The sequence below is a fragment of the Lynx rufus genome, unplaced genomic scaffold (assembly GCF_022079265.1).
Source record: "Lynx rufus isolate CCGP_SWC_20201006 ecotype Redwood Valley unplaced genomic scaffold, mLynRuf1.p SCAF_13, whole genome shotgun sequence".
NCBI lineage: Eukaryota > Metazoa > Chordata > Mammalia > Carnivora > Felidae > Lynx > Lynx rufus.
Genome location: NW_025814827.1, coordinates 61,365,716 through 61,387,261, shown reverse-complemented (window position 1 = coordinate 61,387,261; position 21,546 = coordinate 61,365,716).

The following is a 21,546-nucleotide window of genomic DNA, read 5'->3' as shown; positions in this document are numbered from 1 at the left end:
AAAATAAAGAGCCAGCTCTTTAACTTCCTTGCATGCCAATTTCTCCTACTAGCTGATGTTTCTGGTTATTAAATAGAACATTGTGTGAGAATGCTTAGCATGATGTCTAGCCTTAGGATATATTTAATATTCATGTATGTAAATCCATTATAGTCATTACCAAAAAACATATCCAAATATACATTTTAAAATGTGACTAAGTGTGTGATCAACTGCAATTGTAGAACCACCATAACCACAGCACAAAGAACATGGCACATTGGGATTCTAGGAATTACAAAGAATTTTAGGGGGAATTTAGTTCTAACTGGACATTAATAAATTCTTCTTGATTATAGTGCCTGATAGAATGAAGAGACAGCTTGAGCATAAACAGGGAAGGTTGGCCAAGTGTACACACAGGAGAAAGTAAACAGAAATTTATGGTTACGGAAGACAGAACCGATCATATTATAGGTTACAGTGTAGACCTATCAGGGTGTTGAGAAGATAAGAGTAAGAAGGCAAGATATTGTTTTTGTGACAAATTGTGGTGAATATAAAGCTAAGATACTTTGGGTTGTTTCTGTAGGTAATGAGGATTCATGGGCCAAATGTGCATATTTGTGTCTTTGGACAAAAATTATTGGTAGAGTTTGGATTCAAGTCTGAAGAGGATTAGGTTATTTTCAGGAAAAGTTTTCATGAGACTGCAAAAATCAAAAAGAGGTAATGAGAACTTGAAACAGGGAATAAAATTGTCAAGAAAGTCACAAATGCAAGACATATATCAACCCAAGTCTCCACTATTTACCATAATAAGATTCTCATCTTGCAAAATTATTCATATGGCTTTTTGCCTCTCTATGAAACTCTTATGTTTAGCAGCATACACACACACACATGCACAAACACACACACATACATACATGCTAAAATTTGCATCTGAAAGTGTTATGAAAAATCCCTACTTTCCCTGTACATTAAATACATATCACGTATCTCACGTTATGGGATGTAGTATCATGACAAGTTTTCTTTTTGCAGCTTTCATTATTTATAAGAGGAAATGAGAATAGCACTTTGAAACTCACAGTCACTAGGAGACTGAGATCAAATAATATTTGCCTAAGATTATTCAAATATCAAATAGAATTTTAAGTACACCCTGAAATCCCAACTCAGCACAACTCCAATTGAAATAACTTTTCAATTTGAACTTTAAGTGTTTAAAGTCTCTTCCTAGTAGGATACCAAAGCATTTAATTTTATCTGAGATGGAAGCAAGGGAGAAGGCTAAAACTCAGACACGCCACCATATAATTAATATCTGGGGAAGGGTTTAGAACAAGGGAATAAGTATGGATTTAGGAAATGTGAAGACCTGGATTAGTTTTGTTCTTTTCTCCTCAACAATGGTGTGAAGCCATCTCTCTAAATCCAAAATGGGTATATCACGACTTACCACGTGACATTGTTTTAAGAATTGAAAATTTAGTGTTGGCCAAATACATTAGTATATGTAGCTCATAGAGGACTTTCAAAGATTTAACTGGAAAACCAGGTCCTGTCAAAAACTCTCATCCAAAATATCACCCAATCTATGCAAGCTACATACTACATTTCTACTACATATCTTCACAGAAAGAAGTAAACATTGAGGAAAAACTACAAAGAATAAAAAAAAAGGACAAAAGGAATGACAGCAGGATAAAGTTTGATCAAATCTATCCCTAGAATAAAAAAACCCACCCTATGTATTAAAATACTGAAAAAGTTCATTACTAGGTCAGAGTACTAACTCCAGAGAAAAGACTAAAAGGTGCATGGGAGGCATGAGAAGATCGCCTTGGAATGATGCTGCCCTAAGAGCAGAAGCAAAATAGAATCAAGCGTGAGGTCCTCTAAGGAAAATTAGCAGTGAAGATGAAAACAGCAACATGAAGAAACGATAACTTAGTACAGTACAAGAAAAAAGAAAACTAAACATGTAAAGAAACACTAAAAGTGTATCTTTTTTTCATATTATAGGTTACAGTGTAGACCTATCAGCATGTTGAGAAGATAAGAGTAAGAAGGCAAGATATTGTTTTTGTGACAAATTGTGGTGAATATAAAGCTAAGATATTTTGGGTTGTTTCTGTAGGTAATTAGGATTCATGGGCCAAGTGTGCATATTTGTGTCTTTGGACAAAAATTATTGTTAGAGTTTGGATTCAAGTCCAAATTTTCTCCAAAATTTTCTCCAAATTTTCCCCAGAACAAATAGTTATCCAATAAAGAAATCATACTTTGCTACACTAAAGGAAAGAGATGCTCTTGAACTAAAAACCTGACAAACAAAATTGTCATCTTTTCCCAGAGAAATGCAAAAGTGCAAACTGTCTTCATCTGTATAAACTGCATTCATCTATACAAAACATTAAAAAATAAAACAGAAAATGAGAACCCCAATAATTCAGCAAATGATCCCCCCCCAACAAACAATGGTTAGGTAGAAGGGATGGATAATTTAGCACTCCCTGTTGAATTAAACATTCTCCCTATATTCTGCTTCAGGCCAGAAGACATGGGAAGAAACTATGGAATATCAAAGCTTATAAGTATCATGTCTAAAGATGATATGAATTACTTCCACCCATATTTCATTGGCCAGAGCCAAGTTCATGGCATTAACTAAATCCAGAGGACTGATTTACATGCTGAATACATACAAAGAAAAAAAAAAATAAAAAACACAAGAACATACCATAGATAGTGGTGAGATCTAGCAGTCTCTCTTGTGGCATATTTAATGGCCTATTATTTGGCCAGCATGGTTCCATCAGGGTGGTGAGAATGAGTGTAATAAATGAAGTAAAGGAGAAAGGAAGGATTCAGAGCAAAATCAAACAGGAATCCCATTTAGATTTTTTTTCCTAATTGCAAAGATAATGAGCTCCCTTATGGAGAGAACTCAGATGAACATATAAGAGGACAAAGTCCTGATATGTTCCAAAACATGAGAATGAAAGCAAGTAACAGAAGTCACAAAGGAAATAATGTAAAAGAAATATGGAGATTGGGGAAAAACAAAAACAAAAAACAAAGTCAACCTACAAGCCAAAGAATCCTTAGAAACAGTTATCCTAAAAGGGAATATTAAGTTATTGCAAGTGATGCCAAAAGGCAAATTAAGATGTGGACGTAGAAATAATAACTGAATTATAATAAAATGATCCATTTGGTAACATTTTTATTGGAATCATTGGGGATAAAAAAACAACTAAAATGAACAGGAGAAAATGGGTGACTTCTTAAGAAGGAAGACAATGATTCAGACCAGTCCTTTAGGCTTTCCTTAATGAGCCATTACTGCACTAAAGAAAGCACTAGAACAAATAAATAAAACATAATTTCAACTCTCAAGAAACTCATAATTTAGTGGGTAGCCAATTCACTAAATCCCATTTAATGTTTTAGGCTTTTTACTAGCTATAGAGAACATAGCTCACTGGGGACACAAAGAAGGACATTATCAACTAATTTAATTAAGTATTCTATTGTCTCTGAAGACAAGAATAAAGTATATTCTATCTCCTGTAAACTTAAAAATATATTATTGGCTTGACTTTTATTTGTAGCTCTGTCATTAGTTTATTTAAATTTATTTTCAATAAATTTTCACCATTTGCCTTTTAACTTTTGATATTAAGGAATTACTGGACTCTATTTACTATATAATATTGCCTTTTATTTTCCTTAACCTCTTTATTCTCTTCCATTTCTCTTACTTTCTATATTGTACTGAAGTATTCAGTATATTATATTCAAAATTATCCTGGATTATACTTATCAGTCTGGTCAAATCTTTTGTCCAATATCATGACAGAGTTCATGATCAATTATTATGCTTACCAATATAGTTTAAGAATAAGATTGTATAGATATTTTTGACATATAATTCTTAAATTTAGTAAAGTGACTTTTGTTAAATGATTGTGTGCAATATCAGCATACAATTATTTATCTTTTTCCTCTAATCTGAGGTAACAAGAGAAAAATGTCTTAATAAATAGTATTGTGCCTCTTGTTGAGACATATGATGATTATATACTGAATCCCTGCCAGGTTAATTAAGCTCCAAGCACAGTATATTTAACAAATGCATCTGGTATTCAGGATTTTCAAGAATATTTTTCAAGATTACTTTCAAGAATAATCTCAGTAATGGGATGCTGACATAAGTTGATAATAATAAATATTTCATGGTTTTTAAAAATGACATTACAGTCCATTTACCTCATATGGAAAACTCATAAAACTCATAAATAGTTAAAACTCAATTATACTTGTCAAAATAAATTTATAAAGTGTGCTATTTCACACATATATTTTGTTCTATTTACCCAATTGCTTTTTAGCAATATCAGTATTTTACAATATTTCTTTTTAACATTAACACATCTAAAAGTCATTATTTTTAAATTTTGTGCCTAAGATTTTTATTGTAAATCCAGTGGTTGCTTTTTTTCCTAAAACCTATTTTTATAAGTAGTCAAAATTGTTTTCAATATGTTTGTAAAAGACAAAACTTATCCTAACGTTTAATTGGTCACTGTTTCTTTCACACTTGTATTAAGGGAGTTGTTGCTACTTCTGAAAATGAAAGTTATTTCTTTCATCTGAAAAATGAGATATTTTAAAATTGATTGAAATTCCACTAAAAATGAGAAGTCATCCAAAACAGATTAATGCCTGGTCTAGTTGCAATGCCATGATTTTGATAAGAACATTTCCCCATTAACATGACACCAATACTTCCCATGTTAGAACTTAGATTGGGTGATAATTATCCTAAACCTAAACCAGTTCACAACAGAACTATAGTCAAAGCCTTGGATATAATGTAGACAGAATGAGTGCAGGAGGGGAGAGACGGAATGTGTGCAGGAGGGGCAGAGAGAGAGGGAGAGAGAGAGAATCCTAAACAGGCTCTGCACTGCCAACACAAAGTCCCATGTGTGGCTCAAACTCACAAACCGTAAAATCATGACCTAAGCTGAAATCAAAAGTTGGACACTTAACCTACTGAGCCACCCAGACGCTCCTAGCCCAATCCTTTTATGTGTGAACTCGTATGTTAACAACACCTATGTATCACATAGAGCTCTGAAAAGAATTTTTTCATTTTGATATGACCCAGGCATTTCCCTTTTAGTCCCACTTGTAAGTATAATTGCTTATCACTATTGGTATATCTAAATAGTAGAACATAAAATATAAATCTTTTTATGTTATGTCTCTGAGGCTCTCCCTTCTCAGAGTGAAGTTCAATGCACCTGCCGTGACCTAAGAGACTTTCATAATCTGGCTCTGTTTTTAATCTGTTCTCATCTGTGACCCTTGTGTGTTTATCCTGTCTTCTAGCCACACTCTTCTTCCTGCTCTTTGAAAACATCTGGCACGTTATCTGCCTTAATCCTTGTTCTTACTCTCACCTCTCTGAGTATTCTTGATGTCTGCACAGCTGACTCCCTTACTTTCTTCCGGTTCTTCATTGAAAATCGCCTGCTCATGGGGCGCCTGGGTGGCGCAGTCGGTTAAGCGTCCGACTTCAGCCAGGTCACGATCTCGCGGTCCGTGAGTTCGAGCCCCACGTCGGGCTCTGGGCTGATGGCTCAGAGCCTGGAGCCTGTTTCCCATTCTGTGTCTCCCTCTCTCTCTGTCCCTCCCCCGTTCATGCTCTGTCTCTCTCTGTCCCAAAAATAAATAAAAAAACGTTGAAAAAAAAAATTAAAAAAAAAAAAAGAAAATCGCCTGCTCAGAAAGCCTTACCTGAAGTGTCAACAACCCTTCACTGACATTTCTTACCCTTCTTCCTTATGTTTCTCCTTAGCAGTTTGCACTTAATGACAACTGTTTAGTTTATGCCATTTATTTTCTTTGTCTCCCTCAAGAATGTAAACTTTGTAACAGCATGGGGTTTTGCTTTTCTGTTTATTACTCATGATATCCCCAGGGTACACTGCCTGACACCTGGTGCCTTCTCAATATACAGTATTGTTGAAAAAATTAAAATCTCATATAACTTCACATCTGAAATATGTGTCTTAAAAATATATTTCAAAACTTGCAAAAGAGTCAGTGAATGCAATGTAAGACGACTTAATTTCTCTTTTTTTCTTCCATTTAAATTTACATTTCATTAAACCACTTATAAATGCTCTCATTCTTTTGTGGTCAAAAACATCTCTTTTTTCACTTCATATTTATTGCAGAAACACTGAGAAGTTTCTACTGATGCTGTGGTCACTGTTGTTCAATTGTATTTTCTATTTCTTAGATGATTTTCCTCCAAGAATTCCAAGTGTTGGCAAAGCTTATTAGTAACTTAGGCGATTGTCTTTCCCAAACTCTTTTAGAGATTGATGTCATTATTATAATTAATGTATGTGGTTGAGAAAATTTAAGTGAAAAGAAATTTTATCTGAAAACTATAAAGAACTATTTCTGTCTTCCTGCTTGATCTCCCTTCTCTCACCTACACCAAAAATTTCATCAGAGAAAACCAGTATCAGAGAAAATAGCATACTATAGCACCACTGCAATCAAAAAGAAAAAAAAAAGCACACCTAAAAAAATGGGAATTTTAGCATCCTTAGTGAGCATGGTGTTCCTGATATGTCATAAATTCCCTGTTACTAGGAGTGAAATGATATATTTGAATCATTTTGACCTCAATCTGTTGTGATGTGAGAGACAAGTAATTTACAATAAAATGTTTTCTATTAGAAAGATGTTTGGACTGTGTCTTATTGTAAGTCAAATTATTTTAAAATAAACCTAAAAATCCTAAATTCCATGATCATAATTAGTATAAAATTAATGGAAAGGAACAAAGTATAGGTTCAGCAAGAACCATCCTGAAAAAAATCATTGGAATTTAAGAAAATAGGTTTTTATAAAAGCAGCTATGATTATTTAACTTTTCTCTCTAAATAAGATATTTCCAAATGTATGAAGGAAAAATATTGAATTGCTAATCTAAAATGTATCTAAAGTTCCTTTTCAAAAAACAAACAACACCATGGCTATATGTCGTAAGCTTTAAACTCTTCCAAGTCAGAGAAATAATGTCTACTTTCGATGAGCAGTAATATATATATATACATATATATATATATATATGCACATATATATAATGTGTTATATATAATGTGTTATATATGTTATATGTTATATATATTAAATATATCCTCATTCCAATAATAAAAATGCGAATCAAAATTTTTAAAGATCACAAAGTTTGATAACAAGCTGTGTTGAGTGTCTGCAAAAAAATCCGCTCACACGTTGCTGATATTGTATATGCTGCTGCACTCTCAATCATCAATAAGGTGAATATTACTTTACGGGAGCCTGGGTGGCTCATTCAGTTGAGCCTCTGACTCTTGATTTCAGCTCAGGTCATGATCCCAGGGTCGTGGGATCAGGTCTCGTGTAGGGCTCCATGCTGAGCATGGAGCCTGCTTAAGATTTTTTCTCTCCCTCTGCCCCTCCTCCCCCACTCACACACTCTCTTGCTCTCTCTAAGATAAAACAAAGATGAATATAACTTCAAAAAAATAGGTACATACAGAACAAACTAGACAAGTAATCAGTTGCTTAATGTTAGTAAATGAATACAGAGAAATTCTTACACATGGGAGTGGAAAGCTTTACAGTGGACATTCTAAAAGGAAGACTTCAGATATGCCCTTGGTTGTAGGCTGTTGGCATGATGAAGCTGTGGGTGGGCTAACCAGAAGTGGGGCATCTTATGTGATTGGTCAGGAGATATGCCTGGATTTCGCTAGTTGATCTTAACTAGAAGTGGGAACAAAGTTTAGGGGAGCTGTCAGTTATTTAATCAAGTCCTGATGTTTAGGTCTTATTGTTACAAGGGTTATGCTTGGCTTCTTAGAGTCATTGCTACAAACAGTGATTGGACTTCCCATGATCTGACTTGCAGATAGTAGGCTAGCATCCCGGGCTTGTTATTGAAGGTAATGGATTTGTTTCCTGGGCTGGTTGTTGCAGATTGTGGGTCAGAGATGTCTTTTTACATGTGGTCTGGTATGTGTCCATTTGTATATTCAATCTTTAACCACATATTGGAAAACATGTGGAGCAGATCTGAAACCAAACTGGAGGCTAAAGCCCCAAGCCTTTATTTTTATTTATTATTTATTTTTAAAATTTTTATGTACATATGTATGTATTTATTTATTTACTTAACATTTTAATTTACATCCAAGTTAGTTACCATACAGGGAAATAATGATTTTAAGAGTACATTCCAGTGATTCATCCCCTATGTATAATACCCATTGCTCATCCCAACAAGTGCTTCCTTAATGTCCCTTACCCATTTAGTCCATTCTTCCACCCACAACGCTTCCAGCAACCCTCAATTTGTTATCTGTATTTAAGAGTCTCTTACGTTTGTCCACCTCCTTGTTTTTATATTATTTTTGCTTCCCTTCCCTTATGTTCATCTGTTTTGTGTCTTAAAGTCCTCGTATGGGTGAATTCCTATGATATTTGTTTTTATCTGACTGGCTAATTTCGCTTAGCATAATACCCTCCAGTTCCATCCACGTAGTTGCAAATGGCAAGATTTAATTCTTTTTGATTGCCAAGTAATACTCCATTGCATATACATAACACATCTTCTTTATTCATTCATTCATCTGTCGGTGGACATTTGGGCTCATTCCATACTTTGGCTATTGTCTGTGGTGCTGCTATGAACATTGGGGTGTATGTGCCCTTTCAAAACAACACACCTGTATCCCTTGGATAAATAGTACTGTAATTGCTGGGTCGTAGGGTAGTTGTATTTTTAATTTTTCGAGGGACCTCCTACTGTTTTCCCCAGTGGCTACAGCAGTTTGCATTCCTACCAGCAGTGCAAATGAGATCCTCTTTCTTCACATCCTCGTCAACATCTGTTATCTGAGTTGTTAATTTTAGCCATATTGACTGGTGTGAGATGCTATCTCATCGTGGTTTTAATTTGTATTTCCATGAGAATGAGTGATGTTGAGAATTTTTTCATGTGTCTGTTAGCCATCTGGATGTTTTCTTTGGAGAAATGTCTGTCTATTCATGTATTTTGCCCATTTCTTCACTGGATTATTTGTTTTTTAGGTGTTGAGTTTGGTTAAGTTCTTTATAGATTTTGGATACTAACTCTTTATCTGATATGTCATTTGCAAATGTCTTCTTCCTTTCTGTCAGTTGCTTTTTAGTTTTGCTGATTATTTCCTTCGCTGTGCAGATTTTTATTTTGATGAGGTCCCAATAGTTCGTTTTCGCTTTTGTTTCCCTTGCCTCCAGAGACGTGTTGAGTAAGAAGTTGCTGTGGCCGAGATCAAAGAGATCGTTGCCTGCTTTCTCCTTTAGAATTTTGGTGGCTTCCTGCCTTACATTTAGATTTTTCATCCATTTTGAGTTTATTTATGTGTATGGTGTAAGAAAATGGTCCAGGTTCATTCTTCTGCATATCGCTGTCCAGTTTTCCCAGCACCATTTGCTGAAGAGACTGTCTTCATTCCATTGAATATTATTTCCTGCTTTGTCAAAGATTAGTTGACCATACATTTGTGAGCCCATTTCTGGGGCTCTCTATCTGTTCCATTGATCTGTCTGTTTTTGTACCAGTACCATATTGTCTTGACGATTACAGCTCCTTGATACAGCTTGAAGTCTGGGATCGTGATGCCTCCAGCTTTGGTTTTCTTTTTCTTTTTCAGGATTGCTTTGGCTATTTGGGGTCTTTTCTGATTCCATACAAATTTTAGGATTGTTTGTGCTATCTCTGTGAAGAATGCTGGTGTTATTTTGATAGGGATTACATTGAATATGGAGATTGGTTTGGGTAGTATTGACATTTTAACAGTATTGTTCTTCCAATCCATGAGCATGGAAAATTTTTCATTTTTTATGTCTTCTTCAATTTCTTTCATGAGCTTTTTATAGTTTCCAATGTATAGATTTTTCACCTCTTGGGTAGGTTTATTCCTAGGTATTTTATGGTCTTGGTGCAATTGTAAATGGGATCCATTCCTTTATTTCTCTTTCTGTTGCTTCATTATTGATGTTTAGGAATGTAACTGATTTCTGTGCATGATTTTATATCCTACTACTTTGCTGAATTCATGAATCAGTTCTAGGAGTTTTTTTGGTGGAATCTTTTGGGTTTTCCATATAGAGTATCATGTCATCTGAGAAGAGTGAAAGTTTGTCTTCTTCCTTGTCGATTTGGATGCTTTTTATTCCTTTGTGTTGTCTGATTGCTGAGGCTATGACTTCGAATACTATGTTGAATAAAAGTGGTGAGAGTGGACATCCCTGTCTTATTCCTGACCTTAGGGGGAAAGCTCTCAGTTTTTCCCCATTGAGGATCATATTAGCAGTGGGTCTTTCATATATGGCTTTTATGATCTTGAGGTATGATCCTTCCTACTTTCTTGAGGGTTTTTATCAAGAAAGAACTCTGTATTTTGTCAAATGCTTTCTCTGCATCTATTGAGAAGATCATGTTGTTCTTTTCCTTTCTTTTATTGATGTAATGTATCACACTGATTGTTTTGTGGATATTGGACCAACTCTGCATCCTGGGTATAAGTCCCACTTGGTCATGGTGAATAATTCTTTTAATGTATTGTTGGATCCAGTTTGGCTTGTATCTTGTTGATGATTTTTGCATCCATATTCATCAAGGAAATTAGTCTGTAGTTGTCCTATTTAGTGGGGTCTTTGTCTGGTTTTGGAATCAATGTAATTCTGGCTTCATAGAATGAGTATGGAAGTTTTCAAGCCCAAATTCTTTAACTCTAGTCTAGCCCAGTGAATTTCAGCTGATCTTCAGATATATGAATATGGGAATATTTGGTTAGTGGTTTAATTTCTGAGTTTTAAAGTAGTTTTCTAAAAGTAATATTGTGACAAGAGTGGACTAAATAAATAGTCTCAGTCCTAGGTACCTGCATCCAGGGTCAACAGATATACTGCCTTTCGAAAGATTAGAGAGCATCCAAAAAGAAAATCACCTACATTCATTTGACCAGTACAGTGTACTAGGTAACATAAAAGCACAGGCTTCAGAGCTAACCTTGCTGGGTTTCCTTATTGTTTATTGAGTATCTGTCGTGTGCATGGTCTTAGTCTAAGCACTGAGGATATAGTCATGGTCAAAGCAGATAAGATCACTGTTTTCTTGTTTATGCAGTCCTGGAAGAGTAAAAAAGTTAACAGGAAAACTGAACAAAGAATATAATTGTAAATTATAACAAAGTAAATGAAGATAACAAGGGCAATGACATAGAGACTAAATTCTAATCAAACTTCATTATTTTTTAGCAAGTTACTTAATATAAAACTTAGTTTCCTGTAATATGTGCATTATGACCCACTTGGTTGTATAGCTTATGTAAATTATTTATAACACCTGACACATGGTATGCTTTTAATCAATGAGATGGTGATGATGATGATGATGGTGATGATGAAAACTCCATCTATTAAGAGTGTGGTCAAATTCAATCAATTGAATTGAAACAGTGCAAGTCAGTTCTTTCTTTTTTTATTAAGTACGTAGCAGCAATAAAAGGCACAGCATAAGGAATATCGTCAATGATATTGTAATAGTGATGTAACAGAACTTTGTGGTAAACATACCAGAATGTGTAATTTTGCCAAAGTTGTACTTTGCCAAAGTTGTCACTAAGTTGTACACCTTAAACTAATTCAATATTGTGTGCCACCTATACTCAAATAAAAATAAATAAATAACAGATAAAAAAGTATGATGATGAAGAAAATGGGCTCCACAGAATCTGTTGGGATATTGTTGTAATAGTCCAGGTGAAAAAGTTAAAGCGGCGTCAAAGAGGATGGGGAGATATGGATAAATGTAACAATATTTAGAAGCTAAATTGACACAATTTAATAATTTACTGCAGATGAAGTAGACAGGGTAAAGATAAAGGATCAATGAAACTACCAAGGTTTTACCTCCACAGCATGTTGGGATATTGGTAGTATTCAGTGAGACAGAAAATACAAATGAGAATTTGGAGGAAACAGTTAATTACTTTTAAACATTCCATTTGAGGTCTGTGTTTATTCAGACAGAGATACTCAACAGGAACTTCAGGATTTATCTAGAGTTTTGTAAGAAATTTTGCATTGATACAGTGATTTTGAAATCAATTGCATGTAAATTGATAGTAGATGTATAAAATAATAGAAAAAATCTATCTATCATCTATCATCTATCTATCTATCTATCTACTATCTATCTTTCTATTTAGATCTCTGGTTCCTGGTACAGAACTCCTAAAACCCTTGAAATTTCCTAGGTTACAAGAGCACTAAGGGAATCTTTTATTCAAATATCTGCTCTTTGACCCTGGTTTCTGACAAGGAGCTCCTAAATCTGTTGTAACTTCCTGGGGGATAGAAATGTCTTTTGTATCCTAATGAGGCAACTTCTAGCGGACTCCTGGATAGATTAAGAATAAGGACTGGTCACCAGAAAGATCAAGCCATAATTAGAAGCTCCAGGAGGAGAAGAAGGGCTCAAGAGTGAGTTAATGATGGATCATGTTGTAATGAAGCCTCCATAAATATCTCTAAAATAAGGGTTTGGATAGCTTCCAGATTGGGTAAGACACTCATGTGTTGGGAAAGTCATGCACCCAAACTCCGTGGAAACAGAAGCTCCTATGCCTGGGAGCTTTCCAGACCTTGCTCTATGTATCTCTTCACCTAGCTGTTCATCTGTATCCTTTATCATATTCTTTTTTAAATATAATAAATCAGTAAGCACAAATGTTTTTCTGAGTTTTGTGAGTCATTCTAGCAAATTATCAAACCCAAGAAGGGAATCAGAAGAACTATAATTTATAGCTAGTCTGTCAGAATTACAGGGGACAGTCTTATATTTGTAACTGGCACCTGGAAGGAGGAGCAGGTAGATAGTGTCAAAACTGAGTTAAATTGTAGGATCTCAGCTGATGTCAGAGATTTGCTGGCTGTATGGAAAACCCCAATATCTGGGGTCAAGAAGTGAAGTGAAGCATGCTGTGCTTTGAGGGAAAGGAGAAACACAAAAGTGTTTTCCTTATACAGAGAGTTATGGACATAATAAACACTTGGAAAGTTAAAGAAGTAAGAGAAAATACTTTGAGAAATATGTAGATGTCAACAGGGAAAGATGAATGTAATAATGATAAGGTGAAAGAGTGTCAAATGAAGATGAAAAGCCCAGTATGCTAAGTTTTGAAGCATCACCATTGGATACAAAGCTAAGAAGATCACTAATAGCTTTTTAAAGAATAATGTTATACAAGAATGTGTATGAAAGGCAGGCTATAGTGGGTTGAGATGTCATTCAGACTTAGGATATAGAAAAAAATAGGTAAAAATTGCTCTTTAGGGAAGTTTGGCAATGCAAAGGTAAAGGATAGGAGTGAATGAAATAGGCACAGTGAAATAGAAATAAAGAACTTTCGGGTGTTGAGAGGGAGTTGCACACATGGTTGATGAGGGACAAGAAGCAGTACAGTGATTGGAGCTGCGTGAGTAATTAAGCATGGTTCCTGGGAAGCTGGAGGAAATGAGCAGGCTCTCATATAAGCCTCAGATTTAGTACTTAAATGTACTTAGATATGTACTACATTGAAGATGTAGTAGTATTGGGCTCTATGCTGAGCATGGAGCCTGCTTGGGATTCTCTCTCCCTCTCTTCCTCTCCCCCAACTCATGCGTGAACACTCTTTCTCTCTCAAAATAAATAAATAAACATTATACAAAAGAAAATATCTGGTTTATGCCAAAATCACTTAACTCAGTTTAATTCTAATATATACAGATGTTTACACTAATAGTTTATAATTATTTATTGCATAATTAATCATTTTCACTCATATATAGCAAAGATGAATGTGCTTCAGTGTAACTGTTATAATAATTATTCCAGGGGTGCCTGGTGGCCCAGTGGGTTAAGCTGCCGACTCTTAATCTCCACTCAGGTTGTGATCTCATGGATCATGAGTTTGAGCCCCGTGTGGGGCTCTGCACTGACGGCATAGATCCTGCTTGGGATTCTGGCCCCCTGTCTCTCTGCCCCTCCCCTGCTTGCTCAATATCTCTCTCTAAAAATAAATAAAAATAAACAAAAAATCTTAAAAAAATAATTTCTCCATAAAAATTAATTTTAAAATATGTACTATAATTCAGTATTTATTCTATTCCAAAAATTAATATCAAAATTATATTTTAGTATTGTATAATATCAACCATAATTTTTTCTAGATATGTATATCAGATTTGTATTGGGCATTCTGAATAATCCTAATTTAACCATATACATTTCCTGGAATGTATTCAAATCCAATGAGAAAGGAAAAACCTATGGAAAAATTGGTCTTCTATACTCATTTCTCAGTGTTGTTTGTGGCAAACTCTGGGTTATCACACACACACACAAATTCTTTAATCTGCCTACAGCCTCCTCCTAACATTCAGATACTACAGAAAAAGATGAGCCCCAAAACTTGGTTTGTTATAGATCATCTTGTTAGTTATTCTTTACATCCATTGATCCATTTATAGATAAGCACGCATTATCTTCCTGAAAATGAAACCCAAAGAAGTCTTCAAGTAAAATCAGACAAACAGAAGTTCAAGTTCTGGTGTCAAAGTAACATTTGTAAATTCCAGATTTAAGAAAAAGTTTGAAGGCACTGGGGACTGACCAAAAGCAGGCATAAATTGGAATGATGTATCCATGAGAGATGGAAACTATACTATATGAGATCCACATTTATGTGAATTTTACTTGAGGATAGTCTCCAAATTTTGAAGACTAATGTAGCTATAATCCGAACAAAAAAAATCTGCTATGGGTGGGAATGCAAGCTGGTGCAGCCACTCTGGAAAACAGTAGGAGGTCCCTCAAAAAATTAAAAATAGAACTATCCTATCACCTAGCAATTGTCCTAATAGGTATTTATCCAAGGGATACAGGTGTGCTGTTTCAAAGGGACATATGCACCCCAATATTTATAGCAGCACTATCGACAATAGCCAAAGTATGGCAAGAGCCCAAATGTCCATCGATGGATGAATGGATAAAGAAGATGTGGTATATATATACAATGGAGTATTGCTCGGCAACCAAAATGAGTGAAATCTTACCATTTGCAAATACGTGGATGGAACTGGAGGGTATTATGCTAAGCGTAATTAGTCAGTCAGAGAAAGTAAAAAATCATATGACTTCACTCATATGAGGACTTTAAGAGACAAAACAGATGAACACAAGGGAAGGGAAACAAAAAAATATAAAAACAGGGAGGGGTACAAAACATAATAGACTCTTTAATATGGAGAACAAACAGAAGGTTACTGAAAGTGTTGTGGGGGGGGGTGGGCTAAATGGGTAAGGGGGCATTAAGGAATCTACTCCTGAAATTATTATTGCACTACATGCTAATTTGTATGTAAATTGAAAAAAATAAAATAAAAAAATCTGCTGTGGGTAAATTTTTTTTATTTTTTTTAACGTTTTATTTATTTTTGAGACAGAGAGAGACAGAGCATGAATGGGGGGAGGGGCAGAGAGAGAGGGAGACACAGAATCGGAAGCAGGTTCCAGGCTCTGAGCCATCAGCCCACAGCCCGATGCGGGGCTCGAAGTCAGGGACCGCGAGATCTTGACCTGAGCTGAAGTCGGCCGCCCAACTGACTGAGCCACCCAGGCGCCCCTGCTGTAGGTAAAATTTAAACAAAATGTAATGGGAGCCATGGATCATATAATTAAGTCTGGGGCTATCATAGCTTGTAAAAATTTAGAGGGAGAGCCCAAGATAGGAAGAAGCATGAAGATTTTATAAATGTTTGTGTAAACTATGCATAAATTCTTGAAAGACACCTGAATGACATATGCAGAGGGTTCTCCAAGGGTTCCAGCAGACACATCCACTGGAGACATTAAAAAGGTTGAGCAGGAATTTCAGCTCCTGTTAGCTACTTTTGAATAGGGATGGAGTGGGGCGCCTGGGTGGCGCAGTCGGTTAAGCGTCCGACTTCAGCCAGGTCGCGATCTCACGGTCCGTGAGTTCGAGCCCCGCGTCAGGCTCTGGGCTGATGGCTCGGAGCCTGGAGCCTGTTTCCGATTCTGTGTCTCCCTCTCTCTCTGCCCCTCCCCCGCTCATGCTCTGTCTCTCTCTGTCCCAAAAATGAATAGGGATGGAGTTCATAAATTAAGTGTAGCTAAAGTTGAAAATTTACTAAAAATGAGAATAAAAATTCTTCAGTGAAAGATAACAGAATTATTAGGAACTCTACAATGCATTATCCACAATATAGAGTATGCAACTAAAAATGAAGAGGAAATATAGACCAATAGACAAGAGAAAAATAAGTAAGTAGAGGCTGAAAAAAATTACAGAGGTTAGAATTAACAGAAGGTGGTTTTAAGCAGTGTTATAAACATGTTCAAGGACCTAAAGCAAAATACTGTCAAAATGAGTAGAGAGATGGGGAAGAATCCCTGGGAGGAAAAAAAAAAAAAAACTATAAAATGTCCAAATTCTTAAAGTAAAAACTATAATATCTAAAATTTAAAATGTACTACATGAGCTTTACATCATGTTGAAAAATTAAAAGGAAATATACTTTAGAAGATAAATTAATAGAAACTAATCTGCTATGACCAATGGAAAAAAAAGACGGATGGCAATAAAGTGATAATGTGTTGAGTCATATGTGGGAAAATATCTGGTGGTATACCAAATGTGTAATTAGAGCTACAGGAGGAAAGGAGAGAGAGAATAAAGCAAAAGCAACCGAAAAAAATTAATAGTTTAAAATCTCTCACCATTGAGGAAAAGTATAAACTTACAATTCCAAAAGTTTAACAGACTCATAACATGATAATTCAAAGAATTATGAACACACCTATGAACAATGTAGACAAACTGTCGAAAATCTAAAAAAATTAAACACTTAAATGCAGCCAGAGAAAAATACCAATGTATTACCTAAAGGAAATTAACAACACAAAGTAAAGCTGGCCTTTCTTCAGAAATAAGGGGACCAGAAGACAATGAAATAACATTTTTAAGATGAGAAATGAAGATACTTCAAATAATAAAAAACTATGATAATTTGGTAGGACAGCATATATGTTTTCAGACTAAAGGTAAACAGCAACAGGAAAATTTTGGATCCAGAGTAAAAATATGAAGAGAAACAAATCTAAAATACGGGAAAATGAAGAGATTATCCTTCTCTTAAAAATCCAATTTATTTTTTAGAAACACAAGTCAGTAATTTCAACTTTAAAAAACGGAATTACAGAGCTCAGTATGTGAAGTATATCAAAGTAAGGGAATTAGAACTAGGGAGGAAGTGAATATAGTGTTGCAGAGTACTTCTACTTTATCTCATTTGGTACAGGAGTAACTCTATCTCCTTTGTGATGGTTTAAGATGCTTGTGCTAATCCTTACTCCAAGCACTAAAAGTTATATAAAGCAGAATAACTAAAATCCCATTGGGTAAATAAAATTAAATCCTAGGGGGAATAAAAGAGTATTGCATCCACCTACAATAAGTCACGAAGGAAAGAAATATAAGAACCAAAAACATATGGGATAAATGGAAAACAGACAAAAATGGTTAAGCTGAACCCAATAGGGTTTGATTTTTCTTTAAGTGAAAATGGAAGAAAAATCCAATTAAAAGTGGAAATTTTCAGGAAAGATAAAACAGAAAAAAAATGCATGGTTTCTAACTTAAGGTAAAAACAATTATTTTAGGGGTGCCTGGGTGGCTCAGTTGGTTAAGTGTCTGACTTCTGCTCAGGTCATGATCTCACAGTTGTGAGCTGTCCTGTCAGCTCAGAGAGTGAAGTCTGCTTCAGATTGTGTGTCTCCCTCTACCTCTCTGCCCCTCCCCCGCTCATGCTCTGTCTCTGTCTCTCACAAATAAATAAATGTTAAAAAAATTTTTAAACAGTTATTTTAAAAGTAAAACAATAAGAAAAGATATACCATGTGGAAAAAAAATAGCCCAGTGTCCATCAACTGATGAATGGATAAAGATGTGGTTTATATATATACAATGGAGTATTACTCAGCCATCAAAAAGAATGAAATCTTGCCATTTGCAATGACATGGACGAACTTAGAGGATATAATGCTGAATGAAATAAGTCTGTCAGAGAAAGGCAAACACCATATGATTTCACTCATATGTGGAATTTAAGAAACAAAACAAATGAGCAAAGGGAAAGAAAAGGGAGAAGCAAACCAAGTAACAAACTCTTAACTAAAGAGAACAAACTGAAGGTTACCAGAGGGGTGGGTGTGGGGATATGGGTTAAATAGCAGTGGGGATTAAGGGGTGCACTTGCTGTGATGAGCACCGGATATTGTATGGAAGTGTTGAATCACTACATTATACACCTGAAACTAATATGACACTGTATGTTTGTTAACTAAATGGAATTTAAATAAAAACTTAAAAAAGAAACACATGGAAAACCACAAAGCTGTGTTAATACATGTCAGCTAGTCTAAGCAAATAGTATAATGCAGGTATAGTGGGAAATTTGATAACAATAAAACATCAGAAAGGCATAACAATTATAAACATGTATGCATCTGATAAGTTCTTCAAAACCTATGAAATAAAAGCTAACAAAACTTGAGAAAACAAGAGGATTTTAGCTCTTAGTTATTATTCAGGACAAAACCAATGGAAAATAGAAAATAGACAATAGAAAATACACAGACAAAAGTTGGTAGATCTAAATATGATAATATCAGTGAAAACATACATGAAAATAGAGTGAACACTCCTATTAAAAGAAGAGATTATCTAACTTTATACCAAAATCTATAAATATTGCTGAGATAAATTAAAGAGGAGCTAAATAAATGTAGAGATATACAACTATTCTAAATTGTAAGATCAATACTCTAAATATATCATTTCTAGCCAAATTGATCTATAGACTTAACCACTTCCATTCATAATCTCAGAAGTTTGATGTAGACATTAATCCTGGCTACATCATTTTATGGAAAAACAAAAGGACATAGCATATCTAGAACAATTTTTAAAAAGGAGAACAAAGTTGTAAGACTTCTATTGCCTAATTTCAAGAGTTATTTCAGTCTAAATAATGAAGTAGGGGTGCCTGGGTGGCTTAGTCAGTTAAGCATCCAACTTTGGCTCAGGTCATGATCACGGTTTGTGATCCTATGCCTCCCTCTCTCTCTGCCCCTCCTCCGCTTGTGCACTCTCTCAAAAAATAAGTAAACAGTAAAAAAAAATAAATAAATAATGATATAAGTACAGTATTGACAGAACAGAATAGGGATTCCAGATCCCTAGAGATCAATGTATATAATATATAGATCAATTTATATAAAATCAATTTTTTTGTGCTTGGGTCTAAGATAATTCAAGGAATGATATAGTAGCCTTTCTTACAAATTGGATGGATTTATTATACATTATATTTAATGGGAAAAATTAACACTAACACCACACTCAGAAATAATTAAAGGTGGATATTAGAAATAAACAAAGTGTGTATAAATATAAATCTCCCATTGAGTAGGAAGAAAAAGAAAGAAGGGAGCGATATTGCAAAAGTGAAAAAAGATGTAAACATTAAGTATGAAAGCAGTTACATGGCATTTACAGCTTTAGTCTGTATATATCTTCCTCATGAATATAAGAAATATATATCCATAATTAACAAATAATTCGTTTCATGTAGCCTTTAAATGTTTGCTTCAGATATTGCTGAGTGTAGTCAGTTTACTGCTGCATTGAGTAATATTAGCCAAGTCACTTCCTGGAACAGCTGCTATGGATAAAAAAGCCTCTGCTAAGAATTTTTAGTTTTTCCTATACTTCCTGTTTGCTTTTTTGATGTGTGTGTAAAATATTCCTATAGAAAAATTCAAAATAACCTGATGTCTAACTTTGAATATGGTTCAATACCTAGTGAATTAAATATTAAAAAATACTTAATTGCTTAATTCTATATAGTGATTATTAAGAAAATTACTTTTAGCACTTTTAGTGTGTTTATTTTGTTAAATAAATATCTTCTTACTCATTACTTGAGAAATATGCTGTGAAGATACTGAATTTTTAGATATGTAACACTACTCAAGATTATTCCCAATTCTTCAATCTGGGATTGACTCACAAAGGCAGGTAATGACTTTTACAGTTATGTCAACTGTGTCTTGATCTTTGAATGCTATTTGCCATCTGCTATCCATATCCCTAGACACTACTGAACTCTAGCCTTTATTTGGACTTGGTAATACCATATCCTGAGAAATGAGGTCCTACTAGACTTTTAACATATTGGAAAAATACAGAACGCGAAAGCATATTCCTTAGATGAGAAAGTTATAAGAACAAAGTAAAAAAAAATCTTTCACTATCTTTATTATTCATTTACATCATGTCAACACCAATATTGGCTCTGTATGTATAAATTGCTCTAATATAAATTGATCACCTGTGGGCCTGTTTGACAGATATCATACAAAGTGTATAGGGAAATAAATACATTCCTGTAAAGATAGAGTATAGCTGAGAGCAGTTAAAAAAAAATGTTCCAGAAAGAGTAGGGATAAAGCATGGTAGAAAAAAGAAAAAGATCCATAAGAATGATAAAGAACAAATTTGCGATGGAACATGTGTGATAGTGTCATGATTGCAAACCAGAATAAATGGGATGTGCTAGAGAATACCTCCCCAACACTGACAAGATTTCAGAGTAGAAGCAAAATAGTGCAGGACATAGAGCCATCTTAGCAGTGTTTAAAAGATGCGTCGTAGTACAGGCAGATAAAGAAATGAACATAAGAAATTATCAGAGCTAGCCTCTAGTATGGACATGACCAGGACATGTTAAAAAGTACAATGATAACAACAACAAAATTGACAAAATAGTGACCCGACTTCCCTTTGTATACTTGACAAGCTGCAGGATATTTAGGGTAGTTATAATTAAAATTAAAATTGTCATTTTTTATGGCTAGCTAAAGCATGTAGATAGAGATGCACAATAAACTGAGAAGACCTGATCTTAGAAAACCCAAACTTAGTTTGTCCATTTTTATAGAAGTTTCGTTTATAAGGAACACTTTTTTTTTTTAACTGACTTTCATCTTCCACTTGTCAAGGTTTGACCCAGGGGTAACAACTTTCATCTATTTCCAGGAATATGCATGTGTGAATACACAGCAGATTTTCACAGTATCCCACACACTGCATCAGAAAGGTGCAGGGTAGAACAGTAATTGTCAGTTGTCCTCACAGGTCCTACTCTGTCCTCACAGGTTTTAGTGTTCCCTTTCTTTCCTTCTTTCCACGTCCAGACTTTTTCCAGAGTGCCTATGGGATTGTGGGATTGACCTATTACAATTTCAAGCCTCCTACCACAAAGGAGTAAGAGCCTTACATAAACCTCTGTACTAGCACACATCCACAA